Source organism: Arachis hypogaea, chromosome 15 (genome assembly GCF_003086295.3).
Source record: "Arachis hypogaea cultivar Tifrunner chromosome 15, arahy.Tifrunner.gnm2.J5K5, whole genome shotgun sequence".
Lineage (NCBI taxonomy): Eukaryota > Viridiplantae > Streptophyta > Magnoliopsida > Fabales > Fabaceae > Arachis > Arachis hypogaea.
This window is the reverse complement of record NC_092050.1, coordinates 54,868,352-54,881,027: the sequence shown is the minus strand read 5'-3', so window position 1 is coordinate 54,881,027 and position 12,676 is coordinate 54,868,352.

Genomic DNA, 12,676 nt, shown 5'->3' with positions numbered 1-12,676 from the left:
TATGCCCCGACGTGCCACGCCCATAGTGGGCCTCAAAATTACTCCTCTGGAACTTAAGCCTGGCGTGCCACGCCCAAGACACCAAGTGGCACGTCCTCTTTGAGATCTTGGCTTCACAAACTTGGCGTGCCATGCCCAGAGCTCCAAGTGGCACGCCCATTGTTGAGAGTTGGTTCAAAAGCTTGGCGTGCCACGCCCAGAGCTTCAAGTGGCACGCCCAACTTCACACGCCCAGCCTTATTTGTTGTTTTCTTCCCTTTTTGTTGCCCATTTCACCTTAAATTCAACACAACCCATTTCAAAGCAATGTATCACAATATATATCATTTGGGTCATGAAATTGCATTGATTCAATGAGATTATGCTCTTTTTATGATCCTTTTATATAAGAAAAAGGGGTAGATAATGCAAGTCATCACAACACCAAACTTAAACTTCGCTTGTCCTCAAGCAAATAAAGAATCATGCAATAAAGTTTGACAAACCAATATGAGAAGAGTAGCAATTTTTATGTTCATGGTTGGCTAGTTTCTTATGCATGCTACAATCACAAAAGACATTCAAATGATTGATGTTTCTATCTAGCTCATTTTATAAAATATTTTTCTTTATGTTCCTTCCTTGAAGCAAGCTTTTCATTCTTTTCTTAGCTTAGCTTCTTGGGTGCTTTGCACCATGTGTTGAAAGCTACAACTCTAAATGCTTTATTTTCAAGTACTACCACTTGATATATAAGTACCACAAGCATTTAATTAGAGGACTCTTTAAGCTCATTTGTTTCTTTTCTTTACTCTCTAATCATTGATGCTCAGAGCCTTGAGCTTTGAGTGAGTGCTTTGCACTTGAGCCTAGCATTGACTCTAAATGTTTTGTTTTCAAGCTTCTTTGTTGAAACATATACACCACAAGTACTTGACAAATGAATTGTCATTGATACTCAGAGCCTTCAACTTTCTCATTCTTTTCCTTTTCTTTTCTTGCCTTATTTGCATTTGCTTCTTCAAGGTTTTCATGATTTCAAAAGTTTTATAAAATGTCCTAGTTGAAAACTTCAATTACACAAATTCAAATGCAATTGGGCATCAATAATCATGCTAGCTTCCAAATTCTTATAAGCTCATGCTAACTGGTTAACCAAGCTTTTTAATGAGATTTTAAGGTCAAAGAAGATGACTGATGAGTGGAGAAAGAGCACCTTGGTACCTATCTACAATAATAAGGGGATATACAAAGTTGTAGAAACTATAGATGGATCAAGCTTATAAGTCATACGATGAAGTTATGGGAAAGGGTAATAGAACGGAGGTTGAGAAAAGAGACACAAGTAACAGAGAACCAATTTGGATTCATGCCAGGCAGATCTACCACTGAAGCGGTATACCTTTTAAGAAGGATGATGGAGAGTTATCGTAGTAATAAAAGGGATATACATATGGTGTTTATTGATTTGAAAAAAGCGTATGATAGGGTACTAAGGGAGGTCTTATGGAAGGTTTTAGAAAAGAGGAGGGTAAGGATCACATATATTCGTGCAATTAAAGACATGTATGATGGGGCCACAACTAGTGTGAAGACTCAAGGTGGTGTGACAGAGGAATTTCCCATTGGTATAGGATTACACCAAGGATCATCCTTAAGTCCATACCTTTTCACATTAGTCTTGGAAGTACTCATAGAGCACATCCAAGAGCTTGTGCCATGGTCCATGCTTTTTGCTGATGATATTGTCCTCATGGGAGAGTCAAGGGAAGACCTAAATAAGAAGTTGGAGTTATGGAGAGAAGCTTTAGAAGTGTATGGTCTGCGCATAAGCCGTAGCAAGACGGAATATATGGAATGTAAGTTCAATCCAAGAAGGGAAATCCCTAATACAGAGGTGAAGATTGGAGAAAACACCCTACGAAAAGTTAAAAGTTTTAGGTATCTTGGGTGCATCATACAGGATAATGGAGAGATTGAACAGGATGTAAATCATAGGATCCAAGCAGGGTGGTCGAAATGGCGGAGTGCATCTGGTTTTATATGCGACAAAAAAGTTCCTTTAAAACTGAAAGATAAATTCTATCGCACCGCTATAAGACCGGCTATGCTTTATGGTACGGAGTGTTGGGCGGCTAAAGGGGAGCACGAACATAAGCTGAGTGTAGCAGAGATTAAGATGTTGAGATGGATGAGTGGTGATGACAAGTCATCTTAGCCCATTTTAGCTAGTCTTTTTCTTTTGTTTTCATTAGAATTATGCACTTTCTTGAGCTACAAGCAAGCTAATTGAGTAGATTTTCATGTTTCCCTTGATTGAACCAACCATATGTGAATTCATGCCATTTCATGAGGTTTTGAACTATATTTGTTGCATATTGTGGAAGATTGAATACCTCATGATTTTGAGCAAAACTTTGATTAGTTTGGTTGATCAATGATAGGTGAAGAAGGCTTGGAGAAAGGTTGAAGCAAAGAGGAATGGCTAGGAGTGAAGAGAGGACAATGGAATAAGTGAAAATTGAACCGGGTTGCATGAAGTTAGCCCCAACGTTAGCCCCCTAACTTGGAGGCTAACGTTGGGCATATGAATCACTCTTTGGAAGTAGCCAACGTTAGCTCCAACGTTAGCCCCCTAACTTGGAGGCTAACGTTGGAACTTGAGAGTTTCTCCCTGGGCTACCAACGTTTGCGCCAACGTTAGCCCCCTAACTTGGAGGCTAACGTTGGCACTTAAATCACAATGGGGGAGTAGGCAACGTTTGCGCCAACGTTAGCCCCCTAACGTGGAGGCTAACGTTGGCACCAATCACACCAAGCAAGGCCAACGTTAGGGTCAAAGTTAGACCCCTAACGTTGGCGCCAACGTCTAAACCAGAAGAATGTGGTTTGCTGATATGAAAAGTTAGGGTCAAAGTTAGACCCCTAACTTTGACCCTAACGTTGAAGACCAACGTTGGCTAACTCCATTTCCGGTTCAATTGGTTCACTTCGGTTCTTCTTCAATCTTCAAGAGCAATCAACCAAGGCCTCTTTCAACCCAATTCCACCAAGAACAAAGGCCCAACTCAAGGCTTGAAGATCATTTTGGAAAGTGTATAAATAGGATAGAATTCAATTTGTTTAGAGAGCTTTTTCGGGAGAGTTTTCTTTTGGAGCTTTCCTTTTAGAATTTTCATAAGAGTTTTTGGGAAGCTTTTGTCACTGAGTGAACTTTAATTTCTTGTTTTCATTTGCTTTCAATTTCATTTTACTTTTGTCTTGGATCTTGGATTGGAGAATTGAAGAAATTCTGTTTCAATCTCAATCTTGGATCTCTCTGTTTATTTACTGCTTAATTGAATTTCCGTTTCTGTTACTTACTTCATCTATTCTCTTTGCAATTTACAATTTCCTTGCTATTGTTCTTGTTGGATCTAGGAAGGCATTGAGATCTAGACTTGGTTTTCTAGTCTCTGGGTCCTGAGATCTGAATTTCTCATTTCAATTCCCTGCTTATTGCTTTTTCTGTTCATTTACTTTACTGTTTCAAGATCCGGTTTAATCCCAATTCCCTTTCCCTCTTCTGTTTGATGCAATTTAGTTTTTCCTTGTTTAAATTCTGCAAATCCATTCCCCAATTCCCTTTACATTTCAAGCAATTTATATTCCTTGCACTTTAAGATTCCGCAATTTACATTTCTTGCACTTTAAGTTTCTGCCATTTAATTTCTTGTTCTTTAAGATTCAGCAATTTAATTCCCTGCTTTCTTTAATTTCATGCAATTTACATTCTGCAAGTCACAAATCACTCAACCAACACTTGATTCGCTTGACTAAATCAACCACTAAACTAAAATTGCTCAATCCTTCAATCCTTGTGGGATCGACCTCACTCCCGTGAGTTTTTATTACTTGATACGACCCGGTACACTTGCCGGTTAGTTTTGTGATGTTTTGGAAGAGATTCGTTTCTCACCAAAATAACTCATCAAGTTTTTGGCGCCGTTGCCGGGGATTGAATAGATTGACAATGATTAAGTGAGGTGGTGATCTAGATCAAGCATTTTTTCTTTTCTGTTTCTTTAATTTTTGACTTGCACACTAACTGTTTGAGACTTTGTCTCTACTAACCCCCACTGCACTCAAGCTACAGAATGCTCTGTGCATCTTTGCTGTTTTGGTTGTATGACATGAACTAAGAGAGAGTTCTCCATCTCTGGAATTTCTGAAGAAGGGCACCAACAAATGGAGGAGACAGTAAGGAAGTCCATAGTGAGAGGAGAAAAGCTGAGGCACTATGATTTTCAGCCTCCATGATCAAAGAATGAAGGATGTCAAGCTAGTGACAATAAAGAAGCGCTTTGTTGGGAGGCAACCCAACCTGAGGTAGTTTTCTTTTCATAGCTATTTTAATAAAAAGGTTAATTAGTTTTATCTATATTGCAAGAAGCTAAGTTTGGTGTTGCACACCAAAACAATCTAAGGGAGAATGAAAGATTCTAAGTTTGGTGTTTCACCAAAATCCCATCATAAAACACATTCTCAATTTCTGCATAATGCTGGCTTCAAGCATGTTGTATAAACTAGTTAACTATTCTGCTGTTTCCTAGTTTTCAGTTTTGTCATTTTTGAAAAAGAAAAAGAGTTTTACACATGGTTAATCTAATGCATTGGCAAGGTACTAAGTTTGGTGTGCCCACACCAAAGTAAGTACAAAAGCCACAAATAAATCATGCAAGCTAACCATTTTTCAAGTGCTTGGGGAACAAGCAACTTTCAATATCATTGCAGAGGTCCATACAAACTGTTGGAAGGATTAAGCATCATCAACCAAAGAAACAAAAGATGAACATGAAGGCCAGCAATGATGATGATGAGAAGAAGGAAAGAAAGTAAACTTCAACAGGTTGTATTGTTAAGTCATTGTTTTGCATTAAATATTGCTGTGATTGAGAGTTGGATTGTATCCTGATCTACCCTGCCTGTCTGCATAGTATAGTTTCTTTTCTATTTACCCCTGCCTGCATACATAGTATAATTTCTTTCTTTATAATTCAATAAGCAAGATGTTTGATCATTCACAACATTCTTATCTTCAAAACTTGTTTGCACTCAATTTCCAAGAAATGCATCACATGAAAGTTCTTTGAAAAGAAGGATTGAGGAATTAAACAATTTTGAGGCAAGCAAAAGATTAGGAAAAGTGGTGGTTCTGGTTATATGATTTTGTATTGAGGTTGCATGCTTGTGAAAACTTGCATGGGAGCTCATAGGCGGGACATGAAGTTCAAAGAAGTTTTGTGGAGATTCTCAAAAATTTATTGATCCAAGAAGCAGCAAACAAAAAAAAAAAAAAAAAGAAAGAAAAGAAAATACAAAAACAAAAGAAATATGGCCCAAGGCTCTGAGCATCAATTACTAGGCAGAAAAAGAAAGAAAGAAACAAAAACTCAAAGAGTTGTTATCCTAGTAAATGCTTGTGGTTGAAGTGTGTCAAGGAAAGAGGCTTGAGCAAGTAAATCCTCAGGGGTGCTTCAACACCTAATACCTTAAAACCAACTGGTTTAGGAGTATTGATTGAAAGCTTATCTAAAGAGCCGCCTTGAGACATGATACTTAGAGTCGAGGCCAAAGCACATAAACTATAAGCTGCTTCAAGGTGACTACATATAAAGAGATCTCCATGACACCATTTGGATGAAAATCCTAAGACCTACGACTCCCAATATGTAAGGACTAGTGAGCACTGAAGCCCTTGCATGAGCATATGATTTAGAATTTATCCCACTGATACTTGATCACTTCACTCACTGCACTTTACAAGTGTTCCTCAATCCATCTTAATTGAAAGAACCTTGGAGCATAAATCTATTTCTTGCTTGGGGACAAGCAAGCTTTAAGTTTGGTGTTGTGATGACAAGTCATCTTAGCCCATTTTAGCTAGTCTTTTTCTTTTGTTTTCATTAGAATTATGCACTTTCTTGAGCTACAAGCAAGCTAATTGAGTAGATTTTCATGTTTCCCTTGATTGAACCAACCATATGTGAATTCATGCCATTTCATGAGGTTTTGAACTATATTTGTTGCATATTGTGGAAGATTGAATACCTCATGATTTTGAGCAAAACTTTGATTAGTTTGGTTGATCAATGATAGGTGAAGAAGGCTTGGAGAAAGGTTGAAGCAAAGAGGAATGGCTAGGAGTGAAGAGAGGACAATGGAATAAGTGAAAATTGAACCGGGTTGCATGAAGTTAGCCCCAACGTTAGCCCCCTAACTTGGAGGCTAACGTTGGGCATATGAATCACTCTTTGGAAGTAGCCAACGTTAGCTCCAACGTTAGCCCCCTAACTTGGAGGCTAACGTTGGAACTTGAGAGTTTCTCCCTGGGCTACCAACGTTTGCGCCAACGTTAGCCCCCTAACTTGGAGGCTAACGTTGGCACTTAAATCACAATGGGGGAGTAGGCAACGTTTGCGCCAACGTTAGCCCCCTAACGTGGAGGCTAACGTTGGCACCAATCACACCAAGCAAGGCCAACGTTAGGGTCAAAGTTAGACCCCTAACGTTGGCGCCAACGTCTAAACCAGAAGAATGTGGTTTGCTGATATGAAAAGTTAGGGTCAAAGTTAGACCCCTAACTTTGACCCTAACGTTGAAGACCAACGTTGGCTAACTCCATTTCCGGTTCAATTGGTTCACTTCGGTTCTTCTTCAATCTTCAAGAGCAATCAACCAAGGCCTCTTTCAACCCAATTCCACCAAGAACAAAGGCCCAACTCAAGGCTTGAAGATCATTTTGGAAAGTGTATAAATAGGATAGAATTCAATTTGTTTAGAGAGCTTTTTCGGGAGAGTTTTCTTTTGGAGCTTTCCTTTTAGAATTTTCATAAGAGTTTTTGGGAAGCTTTTGTCACTGAGTGAACTTTAATTTCTTGTTTTCATTTGCTTTCAATTTCATTTTACTTTTGTCTTGGATCTTGGATTGGAGAATTGAAGAAATTCTGTTTCAATCTCAATCTTGGATCTCTCTGTTTATTTACTGCTTAATTGAATTTCCGTTTCTGTTACTTACTTCATCTATTCTCTTTGCAATTTACAATTTCCTTGCTATTGTTCTTGTTGGATCTAGGAAGGCATTGAGATCTAGACTTGGTTTTCTAGTCTCTGGGTCCTGAGATCTGAATTTCTCATTTCAATTCCCTGCTTATTGCTTTTTCTGTTCATTTACTTTACTGTTTCAAGATCCGGTTTAATCCCAATTCCCTTTCCCTCTTCTGTTTGATGCAATTTAGTTTTTCCTTGTTTAAATTCTGCAAATCCATTCCCCAATTCCCTTTACATTTCAAGCAATTTATATTCCTTGCACTTTAAGATTCCGCAATTTACATTTCTTGCACTTTAAGTTTCTGCCATTTAATTTCTTGTTCTTTAAGATTCAGCAATTTAATTCCCTGCTTTCTTTAATTTCATGCAATTTACATTCTGCAAGTCACAAATCACTCAACCAACACTTGATTCGCTTGACTAAATCAACCACTAAACTAAAATTGCTCAATCCTTCAATCCTTGTGGGATCGACCTCACTCCCGTGAGTTTTTATTACTTGATACGACCCGGTACACTTGCCGGTTAGTTTTGTGATGTTTTGGAAGAGATTCGTTTCTCACCAAAATAACTCATCAAGTGGTCATACGCGATTGGATAAAATAAGGAATGAAGATATAAGAGAGAGAGTTGGAGTAGCACCCATTGTGGAAAAGATGGTTGAATCGCGTCTTAGGTGGTTTGGACATGTGAGAAGAAAACCGATAGAACATTCAGTCAGGTGGGTGGATGAGATGGAAGATGGACAAGGGGTGAAAGGTAGAGAAATACCTAAGAAGACCATCCATGAGGTGGTCAAACGAGATCTACATGTAAATGGTCTCTCTGTAGACATGACACATGACAAAGCAAAATGGCGTCGTTTGATTCATGTAGCCGACCCCACTTAGTGGGACAAGGCTTTGTTGTTGTTGTTGTTGTTGTTGTTTTTGTTTAAGATCATGATTCTTAATTACTTTGAACTCACAAAACTCAAGATGGTAGTCATAATGTCATAGCACTTGTCAAATTTCAGCAATCAAGCTATGTTTATTCACAACACACATGTATACAAAGGAATAAGAGATAATCATGCAATTGAATGTACAGAGAACAAATAAGAGGAAAAGAAACTTTACCACCTTGTAGTTCATCTTCATTGTTGTTGTTGTCATTTTCCTCCTATTCTTCCCCTTCCTACACCAAACTTAGAATGTTTGCTTGTCCTCAAGCAACAAATAAAACAGTGGTGATGGGGTTTATGATGGTTCTGAATGTCTTAAACAATAGAGTATTAGTAGTACATGTGTTTTAGGCAAGAAAAATTAAGGATACAATAAAGGCACAAGAACTAACAACAGAGACAGTGTGATTGCATAAACAAGTGGGGTGTGCATGGTACATTGCAGGAAAGATAAGTGGCATGCCAAACTTAGTGTGACACTTTCATTTTAGAATGATGCAAGTACCCAGTGAAGATTGAATTTCAAATTGTTGCATGGCAACATCAAACTTAGAATGTAATCATATGCCAAATTATTGAAAATATTCTAAGCAAGGAAAGAAAATGTTACCTACGGTTAGGTTGCATCCCAACAAGCACTCTATTAATGTCATTAGCTTGACATGTTGTTCTCAACTTTCTACATCTTCTTCCAGTTTGTTAAGAGGAATGACCTCAAGGGGGGAGAAGAGCAAGTTGATGTCCCCTATTTTGGCATCTTCCCAACAAGCTTTCTTTTGTTATTTGCTTGATTTGCTTTGCTTGTTGGGGCAGAGGTTGGATTATTTGCAGTTGACCTTTTCTTATTCATGAATGTAGTTGATTATTTCTTGGTCACAATCCTTATTCTAGTGTTTTGGTTTAGTGTTTCAGAACTTGGGTGTTGTGAGATGGTTGGAGTATCCTCTTTATCAAGAACTTCTTGGAATGGTGGCTCTCTTGGTACAGGGATCTCTTTTTCTTGCTCTACCAATTCCTTATTTTAACCTTCATTAAGCACTTCTCCACTCCTTAGACTGGTGGCATGATATTCTTCCCCTGGCCAAGGGAAGACATTGGTTGGTTCATCAACAAAATATTGTGCCAATTGTCTCATTTGCTCTTCTTGATTTCTCCTTGAGATTTCTATATCTTCAATCACCTTTCTTACATTTTGCATTAAAAACTCACTGAGTTGGGCAATGAAGAGATATCTCTTGGAAAGTTCTTCTATTGCAAACTCTAGAAGATTTTGTGGAGGTGCATAGGTTGGACAATTACAAGATGATAGTCCTTGATAAATGGGGTATGCAGCATTAAATCCCAGCCAAAATTTCAGTAGTTATCATAACAATATGAACTATTTTGTGGCTTTGGAAGGTATGCCATTTTATTTGATTGCTCATACTTTATCATTCCTTGGTGATATTCTCAGCCACCATTAGGATAATGACTAGAATCATTTTGTGGTGGTAGGCAATATCCCGTATGACATGATTCTTCAAAATGTGAGGTAAACTCCATTCTTACTTGCAAAATGCTCTATCCCAAACAATAATCACCAAAAGAAATTGGAATCCGCATTGTCACAGATGAGGGATTCTTAGTGAGACAATAACACAAACACCTTACTAGCGAGAGAAAATTAAAAGAAATTAAATGACAAAAAATAGAGGAGAATAAAAAATGTCTAATCTAGGTAATCAACCAACCAGTAGTTTGTTAATCACAATTAATCCTCAGCAACGGTGCCATAAAACCTGATGACTGGAATTTACTCCCAATATAAAATGAATCCGTTCTTTGGCAAGCACACCAAATATCGTCAAGTAATAACCCACTAGGAGTGGGGTCGAATCCCACAAAGATTAACGGATTAAAGCAGACAATAGTTGATTGATTATTCTAGTTAGACTAACATTAAGGAGAGATAATTAACAATGAAATGTAAATGACATGAATGTAAAGGAAAGCAATAAAGTGCAAGAAAGTAAATGGCAAGGAAAGTAAAGTACAAGAAAGTAAGGTGCTGGAAATGTAAAGTGCAGAAAATGTAAATGACCATAAAGTAAATAAAAGAAAGAAAGATAAAATAAACATTGGGATCAAGAGATATTGCATTCTCCGGATTAATTGACATCATCTAATCTTCAATCATGTAACTCATTGACCTCTTGGCAATCATGATTGATTGAGCCCCAATTTCTTGGTGACTCAATCTCTCAAATCTTGATAATCAGCCAATTCCTTGGTCTAATTACTCATGAAGAGAGATATGTTTGGTCCCTGATTATACTACACATCCTCATAGATCTAAATAGTGGGTGGATTATATGTCACCATATCCAATCACTAAAACCCAAATCTACTCAATTGTGAGAAGGAATTTCAAGCATGGTTTCATGTTTCCTCTTCTAAGGTTCCCATGAAACCCAAATACATTCAACCTCTTTTCCAAGATAATTGAATGCTAAAATGAAGAATGAAATCCTTTCTAGTAAATCAAGGAGAGATGAAGAGAAGAAGAAGAATAAAAATAATCAATCTATCAAATAGCAATAGAGCTCTCTTTCCCAATGGAAAGAGTTAGTAATCCATAACTAAAATATTTACAAGTAAGAAAGAAAATGGAAGCGAAGTGTGGAGAGAAGAGGGAGTCCGAAGACCCCTCTCAGTGGAGTGTCCAGAAAAATCCTCCTAATTCTATGAAACTAAGGCCTTTATATAGGCTCTCCTAAATTACAAACTTAAATGAAATTAAAAGCAAATTACAATGAAATGAAAATAAACTATTCTAGATGCTTCTTGTGGCCTTGTTTGGTTGACAATTATGGCTTGAATGAGAGTTGGAGTGGGCTTGGTTGAAGGTTGGAGGCTGCAGGGAGAAGTTGGCGTGTAGGTTCAAGTGCCACTCCCGCTTGAATTTGCTCTTTGGATTGTGACCCACTTTGCAATGTTGAAAGTATGGAGTTCTTTGGGCCTCAAATTGAATGTCCATGATAATTCCCAATTTTGTGGTTTATCTTGTGCTTAATTTGGAGGATTTTATCACCTTTTCCCATATTTATTCAATGAAATAGCATGGTTTTGTAATTCTCCCTAGATTTGTGCTTAAGTGTGAAAATATGCCTTTTAGGCCTTAAAATAGCTAAATTTAATTCACTTTAATTCCATTTGATGCCTTGATATGTTTGTTAAGTGATTTCAGGTTTAGAAGGCAAAGATTGGATTGAAGAAATGAGGAGAAAAGCATGCAAAGTGGGAGAACTCATGAAGAAATGAAGGAACCGCAAAGCTGTCAAGCCTGACCTCTTCGCACTCAATCGACCATAACTTGAGCTACAAAGGTCCAAATGAAACGGTTTCAGTTGCTTTGGAAAGCTAACATCCGGGGCTTCGAAATGATAGAAAATATGCCATAGTTTCCTGACGTATAGTGGCACGTACGTGCACATGACGTGCACGCACTGATGGATCAGAGTGGGTCCATTTTGGGCAACTCATTGGGGGCGATTTCTAGCTCATTTTGGGCTCAATCCAACTCATTTCTGATGCTATTGAACCCAAGGATCGAGGGGGGAATGAACCAAGGATTCATATTTTAGTTTTCATCATATTTTAGGGGAGAATTCTAAAGAGAGAGGCTCTCTCCTCTCTCTAGATTTAGGATAGAAATTAGGGTAAAGTTAGTTTAATCACTCTCAAATTTCTTTTTCAATTCTTGTTTTGATTTCAATTCTCTTTATGTTTTAGTGTTCTATTGTCTTTGATCTTCTAGTTTCTCTTGTTAATTTCTTGTTTTGCTCTCTTTTATGTTGATGAACCATTGTTGAATCTTAATTTTCTTTAATGCAATTTTATGTTTCCATGCTTCTTTTGATGTTTACTTCACTTGTTATTATTGACTCCTTGCTTTTGTTAGTTATAGCTTTCACTAATTATAGCATTTTGTGGTGTTTACTTTTACTGCACACTAGGTGTTTGATAGAATGTTTCCTTTTGTTTTTGAGTAGTCCTCTTGACTCTTGGCCTAGGCTAAGGGAATTGGCTGACCTTGAGTCACTGGGTTTCATTAAATTGGTGATTTGAGAACCCTTGGTGATCAATTTGATACCTATTGACACTAACCCACTACTAATCTAATTAGTAGATAGGTTGAGACTTATAGGTTGATGTGATCAAGCCTATTTGATATACTTCAAGTATAGAAGTAAACTTAATGAGCTTGGTTCCTCATAATTATCAATATTTGGTATGTAGACAAGGATGGTGATCTCAATTACCTATGTATAGCCAAGAGTACTTTTCCTTTCTTTTATTAGTTAATTGTTCATTTACTATCTTATTATTTTACCTTCTTGTCATCTATTTTCTTGCAAAAATATAAAATTAAAGCCCCCTGCATCTTCATAGCCAATAATTAAACACTTCATTGCAATTCCTTGTGAGACGACCCGGAGTTTAAAAACTTCAGTTAATTTTCATTGGGATTTGTACATGTGACAAAACCAAATTTAATTTGATTTGAGGATTGTCTATTGGTTTGGACTATACTAACAACGGAACTATTTTGTGGAATTCCAAACTAGTATAAATCTTCACTATCAGTCCACTATAAAGTATTATATATTGTTGAAAAGTCCTGGA